Raw genomic sequence first — 18,503 nt, 5'->3', positions numbered from 1 at the left:
GTGGTTTATTCCTGTTTATAGGCCTCTGTATACCAGGCATCCATGGGAATTTCCCCTATTCCCTCGCTATAGGCCACAGAGGCTGCCACAGGAATAGGGGTGGGAGCATTTGGAGGATTTGCATATTCTACAGGGCCTGGGAGTACCCGCATTTCTAGAGACAGTGGTCAGGCAGACAGGGTGCCCCTCTGCTGCAAATAGGCATGCCACTTAGTCAAAGTGGCAGTTTGAGCCATGGCAGAGGTGGGTTGTTTGAACATATTCTCAACCTACCCCTTGATAGGAAGAAAAGTTATTACTGCAATATACTGTTCCTACATGAAAGACTCTACCTGGAGGGTAGAGGAGCAACTGCTAGGAGCTGTTGCTCCATGGGGGTAAATCAGGGTTTTGCCCCCTTCCCGAGGTAGGATCAAAATCCTGAGGGTACTCTCTCCTTCTGTTGTCTCTGCCACAGTGCCAAATCTATACCTTCCCGAGTCACGGATAAATCTAACTCAAATGGTAGCACTGCTTGGGACGTGCCCAGAGCTTTACTCTGCTTCACTAGTATTTTTGCCTTCTCCAATGTGACTTACTGCTCTGATCCCCAGTCCCAAATGTGCCCTCTTATTACCAGGTGTTATAAGAGATGGAGGCACTGCACCAGGGGGAAATAAAAGTCCTCAAATACCCCAAAATCCCTGCGAAGGCTTCACTTCTTTCGTGTTCTTAGGGGTTGGATAAGCTTGCACCTTTATCAATCACAGCATCTGGGACAACACACGTCTTACCTGACCAAATGACTCCCCAAAACTTTATGGCAATACCTGGGCCTTAAGTTTTCTGCAGGTTCACCTCTTATCCTCTCCTTCACAGATGTTCCAGCAAACCCTGTAGAGTGTCTTACAGAAGAGACAAGTCTTCACATGTTAACATTGTATCATCAATGTAATGGGCCCATTTTACTGAAGTGGGGAAGAAAAACAAGGACAGGTCTCAGGCTACTGTCCCATGACATAATGTTGGGCTATGCAGGTAGCCTTGGGGTAGTGCTTAAAAGGTCCATTGTTGTCCCTCCCATGTGAAGACAAATTGATCTTAGTTATCAGAAATCTGTACTTGTCTAATCTTTTTCCATGAATTTCCTTGAAGATGAGGCACTTTTGCAGGAACACTTGTATTAATAAGACGTATTTATACAAAATAACCTTAAAAAAGTTTAGCATCATTTCTTATTTGACAATGCTTCCCATGTAATTTAACATATCAAATAAGTCTAATTAGTTTAATAGCTCTCTTTTATAAGAAGAGAGAACACATCTTTTGAGATGTTTTAGGGGTCCTCTGAAAAATCCCAAAGCTACTTCAAGGTCAACAAGACTTAGATATTTAGAATTTGAGTTTTGGGAAGTTTGTCAAGAATATCAAAAGTTTTAAAACACTGGATTAAATGTCATAGGTTACTGTGAAACAATACTTATCCATTTAACCAAAGTGACAAATACTTTGAAGGCAAATACAGAAAGTTACATAGTTGTAAAAAAAATCTTAGCTCTTTTAGTAAAGAAGAGTCAATTTTCTTAAGTAAAGACCTGATAAAGACAACATGAAGCTTAGGAAATTATTTTGATAAAACGTGAAATCTTTGTTTTCTAGGCAGATTACTCAAAAGGTAAAGAGAAACTCCTCACAGTCTCATCAAGAACAGACTAATAGTCAAAGCAAACTTTGTCCTTTTAACAGATGAGAGAAAATTTTCAGCTTTCCATAAGTACACAATTGATGTTAAAGCTTATTTTTCTTCAGGTCAATTAAATCGAGCCCTTTTACAAATTAATTTTGGCAAGACCATTTGGAGGAAGAAAACATCACATACACATATATCCATAACATATATCCACAGACATACATAAACATACAGATAGACACAGAAACCCCATAACTTTTATTCCAAAACTTTAGCCATAAATCAGGTACCCACTCACGTGGCTAAAGCTTTTTTACTAATATTTGTAGAGAAGACTTTTAAGATTTGTTTTTGCCCTTGACGAATAATCTATGGAAGCTGTGGACTAGACTTTGGGCAAGGGAGCTTCTATAGCAGTCTGTATTTTTAAAAGCCTCTGTCCCCCATTTTTTTCCTTCACTCCACGGGCAGTGTTTTAGTCATCTCCTTGGGTGTTTACATTTCAAAGACATGACAAGATTTACAACTTTAAGGGGTAGAGAAAGAATGCAAGTTTTCTCCTAGGAGTTTTGGGGTATATTTCTCTATTATCAAAAATCTAGAGTAATTACTACTTAAAATTTTTCTTTGTATTAGAGATCAGAAGACACAGGGCACTCTGTCCATTTCATTGTCAATCACATTTTCCCCTTCACTCTCCTCACTTTCCCAGGGGTCCTACCTCTTAGTACCCCAGTCAGGGTTTGTCACAAGTGCTTGGACCTTAATTCATGGCAGATTGTGCCCTCCTAGCTTTGCAAAATGACATGCTAAGATATCCAGTTTATTATTCTGCTCTTCCATCTTATCTGCCAGCTCCAAAACCAGCAGAGTAGTGGACAACTGCAACTTCTTCTCTAACTTCATCCTTTCTCCAACTTTCTAACTTGAGTGTCAGCCTCTAGTTGGGCATTGGTGGCCAGTCAAACTACCCACAGTAGAGGCCAGCCCACTGGGGCACTTATTCATTTCTCTTCTTTGCTGCAGTGCACTATGTACAGTTCCTTGAACAAGCACATTAAAGTATCTGTCATTTTCAGGGTGTCCTTGTACTCATGGCAATCCACAAGCATCTAACATATGGGCCACCCCTACCTGCATAGTGGTCGATGGGCAACTCAAAATTTCCCCTACAGATGCCTCTTTTCCAAGGCCCATTTCTTTAGTTTCTTGGCTGGCTCACCAACTGTTAGTTCACAAACTGGCCACTGTACACAAAGGGCAAGGAGAGAGCCAAGAAAGAGGCAGAACACTCCAGATTGGTAGGTGGCAGTTTTACTAAAAAAGGGAACTTACTTATGAGGCTTATCTTCAAGTCCACAAGACAAGTATATCTCCACACCTCTCCACCAGAATCTTAAAAGTTTGTATAGAAGCCTTAACTGTGTTCACTCACGTATTCAGTCCAGATGGTCTCAACAACACCTTACTCTGTCAAGGCTATGTTCTTGGAACAGCTCCCACTGTGGGAACAATTGGTAGAGTGTACATTCCAAAGACAGGACAGGAGATGAGGAGCCTCAGATTGCCTAGGTCCAGCTTGAGGGTCAACCGGTGGTCATGTCCTCTCGATTACCTCCTCCAACAACTTGCACAGCCCATCCCCCAAGTTGACACAGCTTAGGGCCAAGAGAGATCTTAGCTTGTGATTTCACTCATGGGGTAATGTGAGAGTGTATGAGTGAGCACCTGGCTTCCCCCGCTGTGTGGGATGCTGCCAAAGAAGCTCATTTTTCTCTTGCCCCATCCAGAGTACTGAATTGTGACCTGTGTGACTTGGAGGTGGAAAGAGACTAGGAGAGTGGCAGATAGAACTTTCAGAGGGCATTAAAGTGATGTGGATCCTACTAACTGCATCATAGACTCTATCAAGAAGCCCACCCACAAGCTGCTGAGAATGCCTCACCTGCAGATCCCCCTAACTGGCCCACAAGCACCCCTAGTGCTCAGTGTGCCTCACCCACACACACCCCCTGACTCCAACAGTAGCTCCCTGTGTGTGCTTCCAATGGTGGCGGCAAGAGCAAGATCTAGCAGACAGTTAGTGAACACTCACAGGAGGCTGGCCTGAATCTGCAGACCAGGGAGAAATCACACATTTGAGCTTTATCACCACCTTTGGAAAACAAAACGGAGGTGATCAGCACATGGCTTGGTGCATTGTGAGATCAAGAGAAGGCATACAAGCTTAAGAATTCTGCCACAAGAAGGAGAAAGAAGCATGGATCAAGTTATCCACAGAAGATCTGAGAAGGCCTCATAGTCATCAGCAGGGCTGATGGAAGGTATTTCTCTCCTGGAGCCAGTTAATGAAGACTGGAAGAGATGACTGTTACTTCAGATGGGAAGATACCAATGCAAAACTTCAAGGGACATGAAAAATCAAGGTAACATGACACCACCAAAGGATCATAATGATCTAGTAACCAACTCCAAGACATGGAGATCTGCAATTTACCTGATAAAGAATTCAAAAAAGTTGCTTTAAGGAAACTTAATGAGCTATAAGAAAACACAGAAAGACAATTCAACCAGAATCAGGAAATCAATATACAAGAAAAATGAGAAGTTTAACAAAGAGATAGAAAATATAAAAAATAGCCAGACAGAAATTCTGGAGCTGAAGAATACAATGAATGAAATAAAAGATGTAATAGAGAGTATCAACATCAGAATAGATCAATCAGAAGGGAGAAGACAGGCACTTTGAAATTATCCAGTCATAGGAGAACAAAGGAAAAAAATGGAAAAGAGTGAAGAAAGCCTATGTGATCTGTGGAATACCATTGAAAGAACCAATCTGTGAATTATTGGTGGTCTAGAAGGAAAAGGTAGGGAGAAGAAAATGCAGAAAGCTTATTTAAAGAAATAATGGCTGAGAGGTTCCCAAACATGTGGAGAGATTTGGATATCCAAGTTCACGAAGCTCATAGGTCACCAACAAAATAAACTTAGAGAAATCCTCTCCAACATATTATAATAAAATTATCAAAAGTTAAGGACAGAGAATCTTAAAAGCAGCAAGATGGGGGGGAAAAAGCTTATAACTTATAAGGAAAACCTCCATATGGCTATCAGTGGATTTCTTAGCAGAAACCTTACAGGCCAGAAGAGAGTAGGATGATATGTTCAAAGTGCTGGAAGAAAAAAAACTGCCAACCAAGAATACTTTGTCTGGCAAAGTTGTCCTTTGGAAATGAAGGAGAGAGAAAGGCTTTCCCAGACAAACAAAAGCTAAGGGAATTTATCACCACTAGACCTGCCTTACAATAAGGGCTGAAAGGAATTCTTCAGGATGAAATGAAAGGATGCTAATTAGTAATATGAGAACATGTGAAAATACACAACACACTGGTAAAGCTAAGTCTGTAGTCAAATTCAGAATACTCTAATACTGTAATACAGTGGTGCGTCAATCACTTAATTCTAGTATAAGTGTTAAAAGGCAAAAATATTGAAAATAACTGTAGCCACAATAATTTGTTAATGAATACACAGTATAAAAGAGGTAAACTGTGACATCAAAAACATAAAAGTGTGGTAGTAAAAGATTACAGTTTTTGTATGCACTCAAAGTAGTTATCAGAGTAAGATAGACTATTATTTCTATGTTTTTTTTTTTTTTTAAAGATTTTATTATTTCCTTTTTCTCCCCAAAGCCCCCCGGTACATAGTTGTACATTCTTCGTTGTGGGTTCTTCTAGTTGTGGCATGTGGGACGCTGCCTCAGCGTGGTCTGACGAGCAGTGCCATGTCCGCACCCAGGATTCGAACCAACGAAACACTGGGCCGCCTGCAGCGGAGCGCGCGAACTTAACCACTCGGCCACGGGGCCAGCCCCCTATTATTTCTATGTTTTATGTAAGCCTCATGGTAACCACAAAGTAAAAAGCTACAGTAGATCAAAAAAAATAAGTGGAAGGCAATCAAAACATACCACTACAGAAAACCCTCAATTCACACACACACACACACACAAGGCAGCAAGAGAGGAAGAAAGCAAAAAGGGAACTACAAAACAGCCAGAAAACAATGAATAAGACGACATTAGTAAGTCCTCAACTATCAACAATTACTCTCAATGTAAGTTGGTTAAAATCTCCAATCAAAAGGCACAGAGTGGCTGGATGGATAACAAAACAAGACCCAACTACATGCTGCCTACAAGAGGCTCACTTCAACTTTCAAGACATGCATAGGCTCAAAGTGAAGGATTGGGAAAAGACATTCTATGCAAGTGGAAACCAAGAGAGTAGGAGTAGCTTTATTTACATCATAAAAAATAGACCTTAGCCAAAAATGGTAACAAGAGACAAAGAAGGTCATTATACAATGAAAAAGGGTGAACCAGTATTGATGATATAATTCATCAAGAAGATATAACAATCATAAATATAGGTGCACCTAAATATATTAAGCAAATACTAAGATATCTGAAAGGAGAATTGGACAACAATGCTATAATAGGAGGGGACTTCAAAACCCCACTTTCAACAATGGATAGATTGTCCAGACAGAAAGTCAACAAAGAAATGTTGGGTTTGAACTATACTTCAGACCAAATAGATTAACAGACATATAGAGAACATTCCATCCAACAGCAGCAGAAAACACATTCTTCTCAAGCACACATGTAACATCCTCTAGGATAGGTTACAAAAGAAGTCTTAACAAATTAAGATTGAAATCATACCAAATATCTTTTCTGACCACAGTGATATGATTTTTGAAATCAATAACAAGAGGAAAGCTGGAAAATTCACAATAATGTGGAAATTAAACAACACTCTCCTTAACAACCAATGGGCTAAAGTATAAATGAAAGAGGAAATCAAGAAATATCTTGAAACAAATGAAAATGGAAACACAACATACCAAAACCTATGAGATGCAGCAAAAGCAGTTCTAAGAGGGATGTTTGTGGAGATAAATGACTGCATTAAGAAACAAAAAGATCTCAAATAAACCACCTAACTTTACACTTCAAGGAACTGGAAAAAGAAAAACAAATTAAGGCCAAAGTTAGCAGCAGGAAGGAAATAATAAAGATCAGAGCAGCAATAAATAAAATAGAGACCATAAAAACAGTAGAAAAGATCAATGAAACTAAGAGCTGATTTTTTTGAAAAGGTAAACAACATTGACAAAACTTTACCTAGACTAAGAAAAACAGAAAGAAGACTTGAGTAAATAAAATCAGAAGTGAAAGAGGAGACGTTACAACTGATGCAACAGAAATACAAACACTAATAAGAGACTACTATAAACAATTATACACCAACAAATTGTATAACCTAGAAGAAACAGAAAATTCCTAGAAACATAAACCCTATCAAGACTGAATCACAAAGAAGGAGAAAACCTGAATAGACCAGAAATGAATAAGGACATTGAATCAGTAATCAAAAACCTCCCAAACTGGGGGCTGGCCCCCGTGGCCGAGTGGTTAAGTTCACGTGCTCCACTGCAGGTGGCCCAGTGTTTTGTTGGTTCGAATCCTGGGCACGGACATGGCACTGCTCATCAAACCACGCTAAGGCAGCATCCCACATGCCACAGCTAGAAGGACCCACAATGAAGAATATACAACTATGTACTGGGGGGCTTTAGGGAGAAAAAGGAAAAAAATAAAATCTTTAAGAAAGAAAAAAACCCTCCCAAACAAAGAAAAGCCTAGAACCAGATGGTTTCATTGGTGAATTCTACCAAACATTTAAAAAAGAATTAATTGCAGCCCTTCTCAAACTTTTCTAAAAAATTGAAGAGGAGAGAACACTTCCAAACTCATTTTACAAGGCCAGCTATTTTCTGATACCAAAGCCAGACAAGAACACTACAAGCCAACATCCCTGATGAATATAGATGCAAAATTTCTCAACAAAACACTAGCAGACTAAATTCAACAGCACATTCTAAGAATCATGCACCATGATCAAAGAGGGTTTATTCCTGGGATGCAAGGGTAGTTCAATAAATCAATAAATATGATACACCACATTAATGGAATGAGAGATAAAAATCATAATCATCTCAATAGATATATAAAAAGCTTTTGATAAAATACAACATTCTTTCATGATAAAATCTCTCAACAAATTTGATATAGAGGGAACATACTTCAACACAATAAAGGACATATATGACAAGCCCACAGCAAACATCATATTCAATGGTGAAAGGTTGAAAGCTTTTCCTTTAAGATCAGGAACAAGACAAGGGTTCCCATTCTCACCACTCCTATTCAACATAGTACTGGAATGCTAGTCACAGCAATCAGGCAAGAAAAATGAATGAAAGGCATCAAAATCAGAAAGGAAAAAGTGGAATTGTCTTTGCAGATAATATGCTCATACACAGAGAGAAAATCCTAAAAACTACATCAAAAAATGTGTCTTTCTCTGCCTGGCTTATTTCCCTTAGCATAATGTCTTCCAGTTCTAGCCATGTTATCACAAATGGCAGAATTTCTTTTTTAAGGCTGAATAATATTCCATTGTATATATACCATATTTTCTTTATCCATTCATCTGTTGATGAACACTTAGCTTGTTTCTAGATCTTGACTATTGTGAATAATGCTGCACCGAGCATGGTGGTGCTGATTTTGTTTCTTTTGGATATATACCCAGAAGTGGGATTGCAGGCTCATATGGTAGGTCTATTTTTAATTTTTAAAGGAATCTCCATACTGTTAAGCCACCAAATCTGTGGTAATTTGTCATAGTAACCTTGAGAAACTGATACAAGCCTCAAATTAGGGAAGCTAAACAAGATGCTTTTATTAAAAAAAACAAAAAGAGGATAATGAGGCTGTGAGTTGGGCTGTTGAGAAGAAAGAACAGGTGACTATGAGAAATATTCATAGTCTAGATGTGAAAGGTGGAGGGATGATAAAAATTGGCTAGGAAAATGCTGCGACAATGATAGAGATGAGGAACTCTTTTGGAAGATGATTTGTTCATATGGCTTGAAGGTGACATCATAGTAGAAGGTGTTTGGAGGTGTAGCCTTCAGGGTACTACCTAAACACAGATGAGTCCCTGTGTGTGCTGTTTGCTTGAGTTCAATTCTCTTTTATTTTCCTAATTCCATCCTAGGATTATTCAGCTTTATTCACCTCTAAATAACGATGGCCCTTCTGTTTGGTTCACCAGAATCAACTTCTGAATTTAGGCCAAAATGTTGTTTCAACCTGTTTCCTGACACACAAAGCAGCCATTTGTTGTCAGGTCTCAATAATAAGAAACCTTTTTGATTCGTTTTTCTTACTCACATCTCTGTTTCTGATTCCTGCTCCCAGTTTGTGAACCGTTTGAGGAAAGGACTGTGTCTTTGCATCACTTTGTTCTTGTGTTTGGCATATACAGCCATACATTGCTTAATGATGGGGATACGTTCTGAGGAATGCATTGTTAGGCAATTCTGTTGTTGTCAGAACATCATAGAGTGCACTTACACAAACCTAGATGGTATAGCTACCACACACCTAGGCTTTATGGTACTGCTCTTATGAGACCACTGTCGGATATGCAGTCCATTGTTGATCAAAACATTGTTATGTGGTGCATGACTGTAATAGAATTTCAAAAAATGTCTGCTCGTTTACCAAGCTTTTGATCTAGTATGTACCTTACCCTGGGTCAGTTTTGTTAGTCACAAATTAACATCTGAAAAGTCCTTTGTATGAGATATATTAAGAGGATTCTTATCTAAGGCCATAAAATTTTACATAAAGAATAGAGAGGGAAGCCCATCATTACTGTAAGACCTGTGACCCAGCCTTCCTCACTCTACAGAATAAAAGGGAAAGCCTTATGGGAATTGTATCTACTACTTTGTAAAATAAAATATTGTTTTTAAGAAATTGGAGTAGTCTAGTAACATTATTGTGCTAACGTCAACGTCCTGGGCTTAATTTTGTCCTACAGTTACTACATGTCTTCATTCAGGGAAGCTGGATGAAGAGAACACAGGACTCTATGATTTTTGCAATGTCATGTGAATTTATAATTATTTCACAACAAAAGGTTAAAAAAGAAATAGGAGAATGAGAGGGTTAAACTTTACTTAAAGATTTGCTGCTCTTGAAGTGATAATAATTTGAGCTGAAATCTGAAAAATGAGGAGTTACCCAGGAAGTGCTGGGAGTCGGGGAAACAGGCCATAGGGATGCAGGGAGGGCATTTCAGATACAGGAAACAGCCTGCTCAAAGAGCATTTGAAATAGAGAAAGAACGATGTTGTGATTGGAGCTGGCTGAGCAAGGCAGAGAGTGGTGTGAGGCACCCTGGTAGGGTAAGTACAGATGCTTGCCTTCCTCTGGGAGACCTGCCTGTCAAAATGGAATTTGGGAGTGTTTCAAGCTGAGGACCAGAACCCGGCCACCATGTTATAAGAAGAAGCCCAGGACACATGGGGAGGCCATGTGACAACTCAGCTGAGCCCCCCAGCCCATAGCTTGCATCAAAGTACCAGCCATGTGATTAGGTATCTACGACATCCAACCCAGTCAAGCCTTCACATGCAGCCCCAGCCAGAAACTGACTGCACCCTCATGAGATCAGAACCACCCAGCTAAGCCCAGTCAATCCACAGAACTGTAAGGGATCATAAAAACCATTTCTTGGGGCCAGCCCCATGGCGCAGCAGTTAAGTGCGCACATTCCGCTTCAGCGGCCCGGGGTTCGCCGGTTCGGATCCCGGGTGCGGACATGGCACCACTTGTCAAGCCGTGCTGTGGTGGGCGTCCCACATATAAAGTAGAGGAAGATGGGCACGGATGTTAGCTCGGGGCCAGACTGCCTCAGCAAAAAAAAAGAGGAGGATTGGCAGCAGTTAGCTCAGGGCTAATCTTCCTCAAAAAAAAAAATAAAATAAAAACAAAAAACAATTTCTTTAAGCCAATTGATAACTAGAACAATAATAACCCTTTTAGTTCCAGAGCCTATAAGGGACTTTCACTTATCTTTATTCTCTTAATCTTCAAAAGCATCCCTCTCAGCTGCAATAACTTGATGGGCACTTGGTTGACCATTGTACTCCAACGCCTCTATCAATACCTGGCACATTGAAAGCCCTCAATAAAAAAAATTGTTAAATAGAAAAAACAAGATTTGTTGTTCTTACAAAAAGGTTAAACAAAAGATTTTCAGGGAGTATGTTCTGCAACTGTAGTCCTTTGTCCCACTTGGAACTTCTAACACAGAGGTGAATGACCGCTGCCCTTGAGGTCAAGTGAAATCAGAATAGCAAAGAGAAAGGCAGGAATGCGTACAGATATGTGCAAGAGGCAAAGATGCATGATGAAATATTTTCACCTGGACTCTTTCAAAAGAGCTGGTTTCACTCATAAGGAAAAGTGACTTTTGAGTTGAAAACTGAGCGTTTTTGCCTTCTCCACTGGGCAGCTAAATTTAAATGCTTTCTCCTTATTAATTGTCACCGAGTGTTTGGAGAAGCACATAGGCTATCTCATCAGAAAAAGGTGGTCTATTTTGACTGCCAACTTGTTAACATGTACAATTCTTTGGGCAGGTTACTTATTTTCTCTAAGCCTTTATTTCCTCATTGGCAATTAAGGATTTTAATAGCTACCTCATTGGATTACTTGAGCACTAAATATTATAATAAAGTGTTTAGTACTCTGCATAGAATATAAGGAAAAGAAGCGACGTTGGTTGCCTTCACGTCATATTTATTTTGCTCTTCAAGGTTACCAATTCTCTTGCATGAGAAGGAAGCTTTGTTTTGTATTTTTTCATTTATCTTAAGTGCCTGCTGGATTAGATACCGGGCGCACAATGATAAGATGAGGAGCTCACAGTTTAGAAGACAGAAAATTAGTAATGTCTATTGGTGGCATGATGCAAGGCTTCTTGGAGAACCAAGAAGAGAGCCATCACTTCCTCTGGGAGTGGTTTGAGAGTTAAAAAAGCTTCCTGGAGAACTGAGTATCTACTTGTCAAATGGACAGTAGAGAAAGGGTATGGATGTGGAGAGCAGCATAGAATAGCCTGGAAGGCTGGAATTGGAAGTGACTCAGGGTGGTCAGAGTTTCAGGTGTTGGGTGTGGGGAAGAGTGGGCGGTGACCACCACCAAGATGAGTCTGGGAACTCAGGGAGAATCATAGACTGAAAGATCTGGCATACTAGAATAGATTTGTTTTTATTCTTGCTGTGGTTTATTTGAAATAGTGAGAAAGTTGAGATATGCCTTACCTTCCTACAAATGTACCTGTGCAGTGAGATTTTATAAAATGAGTCAAATTTAACTTTTTTATTTCCATTATAAAGATGAAACTATAACCCTTTTGCAAACTCCATAAGTAAAGGAAGAAAAGAACACACTATAGAAACCTACCTTGCAACTCCTGAGCATGCGGGTAACCCGCAAGACAGCTTCTGTGGCTGTAGCATTACAACCATAAGCCTCAGGGAGAACACAACAGGCTAGCATTGGAGGCAGGAAATCACACTATTCTATTTGGGGAGGAGGGGAAGGGCAAGGTGAGGGAAGGAGGATTTGTTTTCTTTTTGGTCAAGAAATAGAGGAAACTTGAGAATATTGATATTCTCAAGGTCATAACTCTAATATTTTATTTTTATAATCAAACTAGTTTGCAGTTGCGGCTTTCCTAGTCTATAAGAATTTGAGTGTAACAATTTTTTCATTTCCAAAATGAAAATTCGCTTCAATTCTCGCTTCAATTCTCTCTTATGCAAAAGATGTCTATCAGTGCAGGCAATGACCCCACTACTCCCACTCATTAGAGTTTAAATAGACAACTCAGGCAGAATTTATCCATGGATTTTGTGCATTGCTTTGGGAAAGTGCCAGTTCCAGCTAAGCTATGGCTGAGACTTCCTGAATTATTTGAAAAACCCTATGGCCACAATATTCTACCTCCTTATGCTGAATAACAGTACAAAATTCTTTGGAGTCAGGGATCCCAGTTCTGGAACATGTGCACATAGACAAAATCTGGAGAGAAATATGCCATAATAGAAATGGTTGGGTTAAAGTGAAAAAACAGTTTTAAGGATTTCCTCTAGGAAAACAAATACTTAAAATGGTGTTTAAGAGTGTCGGAGGCTAAATACGAAATACTGGATGTTTCACAAAACTTAGCATTCATGGATGTCTTTTGCACGTACTTCAATTTTGAAAATTTTTTTGAGTAGCTAAATTTTTTATTATGGGTTATTATCAGCTATTAATAGATGAAATTAAATTTTGAGTACATTTTAAATTTCTCAAAATTTGTGTTTATACAGGAGAGGCTATTATAGCCAACAATTTTACATACTAGCATTGCATATCAAGGCTAAGGTCATAAGTTAGCTATGCAAATTCTCTGCACCGAACTGCCGTGTATTTTCTACACCTCTTCATGTTCATGTTTCACACTATATTTTAATTATTTGCTTATTTTTCTCTCCATTTATAGCTATTTTGCATACCTGAAGGCTGGGTCTCTAGCTTATTGTCTTTTTGTCTTCAATACACTCAATGCAATATCTTAACATAGTAGGTGCCCTCTTCAAAAGTGTTACATGAATCATGAATAGACACAGCAAGATAGGAAATGATAGAGTTAAAATATCTTTTGCAGTTTCCAGATTCTTCCACCTTGGGACATGTGTCAAATATCTTCCCTTTGTCCTTCCATACTTACTCTCCACCCTTCTCTCCACAGTGCTATATGCCCTGGGAGGTTGACTTCTGTAGGTTCAGCTGAAGGGAAGCCTGGGAGGCAGTTGGAGGGGATCACTGCCCTTTTCAAAGTAGTTTTCTCTACATGACACTCAATATGGGTTCTGGTAACTTCTTCCTCCACTAACCAACGTTGGCCCAGGGAAGGCAATGTCCTCCCCCCTATTTTTGTGGCCTCAATGTATTTCACTATTCATTGTGGTATACCCACTATACCCTATGTTCTGCCCATACCTTTGTAGATAGTTACTTCATTAGATCCTCCTTGAATATCCTAATTTGAATATGCCATTTCTCCTCTCCTGGGACTTCAACTGATAAGAGACTATTTAAATTATTTCAAAAAGAATCCACTGTTCTTGACAAATGTCATGATTGCTTTCTAAAAACCTTCTCAATCACCTCTGTCAGTATAAATTCCTACTTAATGTATAAAATCTCTTACATCTCCCACCACATCCTTATTTGCCTTTCACCTCAGTCAAATTAAGATCATGCCTTCTTTTTCCAGGGCTCCACTCTTCATCCCATTTGTTTTTGCATTATTTCCCTGCCCTTGGAACTTTTAGAGTTACTTCTCTTAGAAGTAGCTTCATGTAAGATTAAAGAGAATATGAATATTGTGTTTTCGATGGGTATTATGGAGTGGGAGTAATGGGAGAAAACACAGGTAAACAAAGTTAAATGACTTTTTTACTATAGAATTCTCAAAATATTTGATGTGCATTGTGACACTCTGAGAGAGTAGCATGGTAACCAGCATTTCTCAAACTTCCTTGACCACAGGACTCGTTATCTACTAAACACCGGCTGGCATTCCTCGGGTCACAGTTTGGAAAATTTCACTTTAGGGGTATGCTTTAAACTCCATCCTTCTCATCCTCCAGAAAGACTTCTTGAACAAATATTGACAAAATTGATTAGAACTCTAGGAGAATGGAATTGGAAGACAGGGTTCTACAGCCCCTTCCCTTTAATCCCTAGTGTCTGCTCTGTCAGAATCTTCAAAGATGCGTGGGGTGGGGTGGGAGGCAGCCAGCACTTCTTGCAAGATCTAGTTTAAGGTACTAATTAATGGTAGCTGGCTCTTGATTCAGAGGTCTTCTCCAAGCCTCTGAGCCTAGATTAATTGTAGATGCAGTTTCTCCTCTGAGCTTTCTGCCTTGATCCTGAACTAGCTGGGGGTGGAAAAGGAGTGGACAAGAAGGGAGAGAGTAGTATTTATCAGGTGCTTGTAATGTGCTAGGTGATATATTTGGTATATCCCTTTCCTGAAGGAGCTCACAGTCTAGTGGGAAGGAAAAGATGTAAGAATAAGTGTAATTAATGTGGTATAATATAATATAATGTAACATATAACAACATAGGATATGTAAATGAACATCTGATACCCTGGTTTCTTTCACATTGCCTCATTATTCTGCTATGGCAAGGTCTATAGTTATTGGCATTTGACTTTATATTTTATTCTGGAGTAAGCTTGAGGCCACACTGAGACAATGTCCACCTACCCTCATATATAGAAAAATATACAGATTTTTATAAGTGCCATAATAGGCTGGATGTTACTAAGAGGATGAGAGAGTGTGGAGCAGGGAAATGAGCAGATAAGTTAGAGAAATCTTTTTACCTAATACTTCATATCCGTTCTTCAATTGATGGACAAATCCAAAGATTTGCTAATTTGATTTTAGAAACTTCTTCCTTTGCCTCTGCACCCTAATAGAGAAAATGGTTTTAAAAAATCACGCAGCAACTTCCAGGAAGATGGAATGGCAGTATTTTTTCCCTATTCTTCCCACACTGTACAATTAGAAACACTGAAAATTATGTATTTATAAAACAAACATGAGACAACTCTGAAAAATGGAGAGAAGAAGGAAAACTAGTTAAGGGTCTTGGAATCCAAAGAATGACATAATGGTGAGTTATCCATTTTTTGTTTTTGTTTTATTCTTGCTTCATACATCCTAGACTTGTGCTGAAGAAGGTGGAAACCCAGAAATGCTAATCACAGACAAAAAGTAATCCCAAGAAACCCCTGCTTTCTCTAGCCAAAGGACCAGGAAAGGGACAGCCTAGCAAGATAGAAAATGTTTAAACATTAGGCACTCCATTCTAGCCAAATATCATAGAAAAAGCTGTGGCACCACCAATACTCATGCCCAGAAATACTGAGTGACAAGGCTTGACTTCTACCCTTGCTAGGCTGTAACAAGTCACCTCAACCTCACTACCCTCCCTCCACCACATTGGTGTCAGAGAAGGCTAAGTAGAGAGTCCACATTTCATCCCCATCTGGTAGGAATGAGGCACCTTTGCCCCTACCCTCTGGGGTGGTTTAAGAGGGGGCCTAGTGGAGGTCCAGGACTTTCACCATCACCCAGTGGAAACAAGGCTACCTCCTCATCCTTGTGGTGTCATGAGAGGCCATGTGGAGAACTGTAACAATGCACTCCTACTCCTCCCAACCAGGAAGGTATCAGTGGAGGCCTCGTGGGGAACCAGAACTCCAACTTCTTCCCAGCAGTGACAGAGACCCCCCTTCTACCTCAAGCATCAGTGGAGACCAAGTGGGGAACCTAGGCTTCTATCCCCACTTGCAGTAATGACACCCTTTATCCTGATGGAGCAATTTTGAAAATCAATGAAAATAAGAGGTTTAAATAAGATCCAGAATCTCATAGCATAATACCTCAAATGTCCAAGTTTCAACTGAATATTGTTCAACATACCAAGAACCAGGAAGATCTCAAAGTGACTTAAAAGAGTAAATTAATATATGCCTGCACCAAGATGATAGAGAAGTTAGAATTACTTGACAAAAATTTAAAAGCAGCCATCATAAAAATGCTTCAATGAGGAATTACAAACTTGCTTGAAACAAATGAAAAACATAGAAAGTCTTAGCAAATAAATAGAACTTATGGAACAAATGGAAATTTTAGAGTCAACACATACAATTACTGAAATAAACTCAATAGATGAGCTCAACAGCAGGCTGGAAGATAGAACAATAGAAACTGTCCAAAATGAACAACAGTGAGGAAAATAGACTGAAAAAATTAACAAAGCCTCAAGAATCTGTGGAACTATAACAAAAAATTTAACACTAATGTCATCAGGTCTCATAATGAGAGGAGAAAGGATGGAGTTGAAAAAGTATTTGAAGAAATAATGGCTGAAAATTTCCTAAATTTGGAAAAATACATAAAACCACACATTCAAGAAGATAAGCAAACCCCAAACAGAATAAATCTGAAAAGTCATGCCAGGACACATTATAATCAAACCTCTAAATGCTTAATATAAAGAAATTGATCAATAATTAATAGCCTCCCCAAACAGAAAGCACTAGGCCCAGTTGGGTTCACTGGTGAATTCTACCAAACATTGAAGGAAAAAATTATATCGATTCTCTACAATCTCTTTCAGAGGATAGAAGCATAGAAAATTCTTTCTAACTCATTCTATGAGGCTATCATTACTCTGATACCAAAACCAGACAAAGACATCACAAGGAAACAAAGATGAAGACCAATATCTCTCATGAACATAGATGCAAAAATCCTCAGCAAAATATTAGCAAATTGAATCCAACAATGTATAGAAGGAATTGTGCACCATGACCAGTGGGATTTATCCCAGGTATGCAAGGCTAGTTCAGCTTTCAAAAATCAATTAATGTGATATATCACATAAACAGGCTAAAAAAGAAAAATCATATGATCTTATCAAATGCATTTGACAAAATTAAACACCTGTTCATGACAAAAACTCTCAGTAAACTAGGATATAGGGGAACTTCCTCAACTTGATAAAGAATGTCTAAAAAAACCTACAGCTAACATCATACTTAATTATGAGAAAGTCAAAGCTTTCCCACTAAGAATAGGAACAAGGCAAATATGTCCTCTCTTACCACTCCTTTTCAACATTGTGCTTGAAGTCCTAGCTAGTGAAATAAGCTCAGAAAAGGGAATAAAAGGTAGTCAAACTAGGAAGGAAGAAATAAAACTGTCTTTGTTCGCAGAGGACATGATGGTCTATGTAGAAAATCCAAAAGACTTGAAAAAAAAAGCTGCCTAGAGCTCACAAGCAATTATAACAAGGTTTCGGGATACAAGGTTAATATACAAAAGTCAATTGCTTTCCTACATTCTAGCAATGAACAAATGGAATTTGAAACTAAAAACACGAGGTCATTTACATTAGCACTTCCAAAAATAAAATATTGAGCTGTAAGTCTAACAAAATATACACAAGACCTATATGAGGAAAACTGTAAAACTGTGATGAGTAAAATTAAAGAAGAACTATGTAAATGGAGAGATATTCCATATTCATGGATAAGAAGACTCAATATTGTCAAGATGTCAATTCTTTCCAACTTGATCTATTGATTCAATGCAGTCTCAATCAAAATCCAAGCAAGTTGTTTTGTGGATGTAGACGAGCTGATTCTAAAGTTTGTATGGAAAGGTAAAAGACCCAGAATAGCTAACACAATATTGAAGGAGAAGAACAAAGTGGAGGACTGACACTTCCTGACTTCAAGGCTTACTATAAAGCTACAGTAATCCAGACAGCGTAGTATTGGCAAAGAAATAGAAAGATAGATCAATGGAACAGAATAGAGAGCACAGAAATAGACCTACATAAAAACAGTCAATTAATCTTTGACAAAGGAGCAAAGGCAAGACAATGGGGCAAAGATAGTCTTTACAACAAATGGTGCTGGAACAACTAGACATCCACATGCAGAAAAATGAATCTAGACACAGGCCTTTCACCCTTCAGAAAAATAATTCCAAATGGATCATAGACCTAAATATAAAATGCAAAACTATAAAACGCCTAGAAGATAACATAGAAGAAGACCTAGATGACCTTGCATATGGCGATGGCTTTTTAGATATAACACCAAAGGAAATGATCCATGAAATAAATAGTTGATAAGCTGGACTTCATTAAAGTTAAAAACTTCTGCTCTGTGAAAGACAACATCAAGAGAATGAGAAGACAAGCCACAGACTGGGAAAAAATATTTGCAAAAGACACATCTGACACATCTGATAAAGG

This window comes from Equus asinus, chromosome 1, assembly GCF_041296235.1.
Source record: "Equus asinus isolate D_3611 breed Donkey chromosome 1, EquAss-T2T_v2, whole genome shotgun sequence".
NCBI classification, from domain to species: Eukaryota; Metazoa; Chordata; class Mammalia; order Perissodactyla; family Equidae; genus Equus; species Equus asinus.
The sequence above is the reverse complement of the archived record's forward strand: the minus strand, read 5'-3'. Positions refer to the sequence as shown.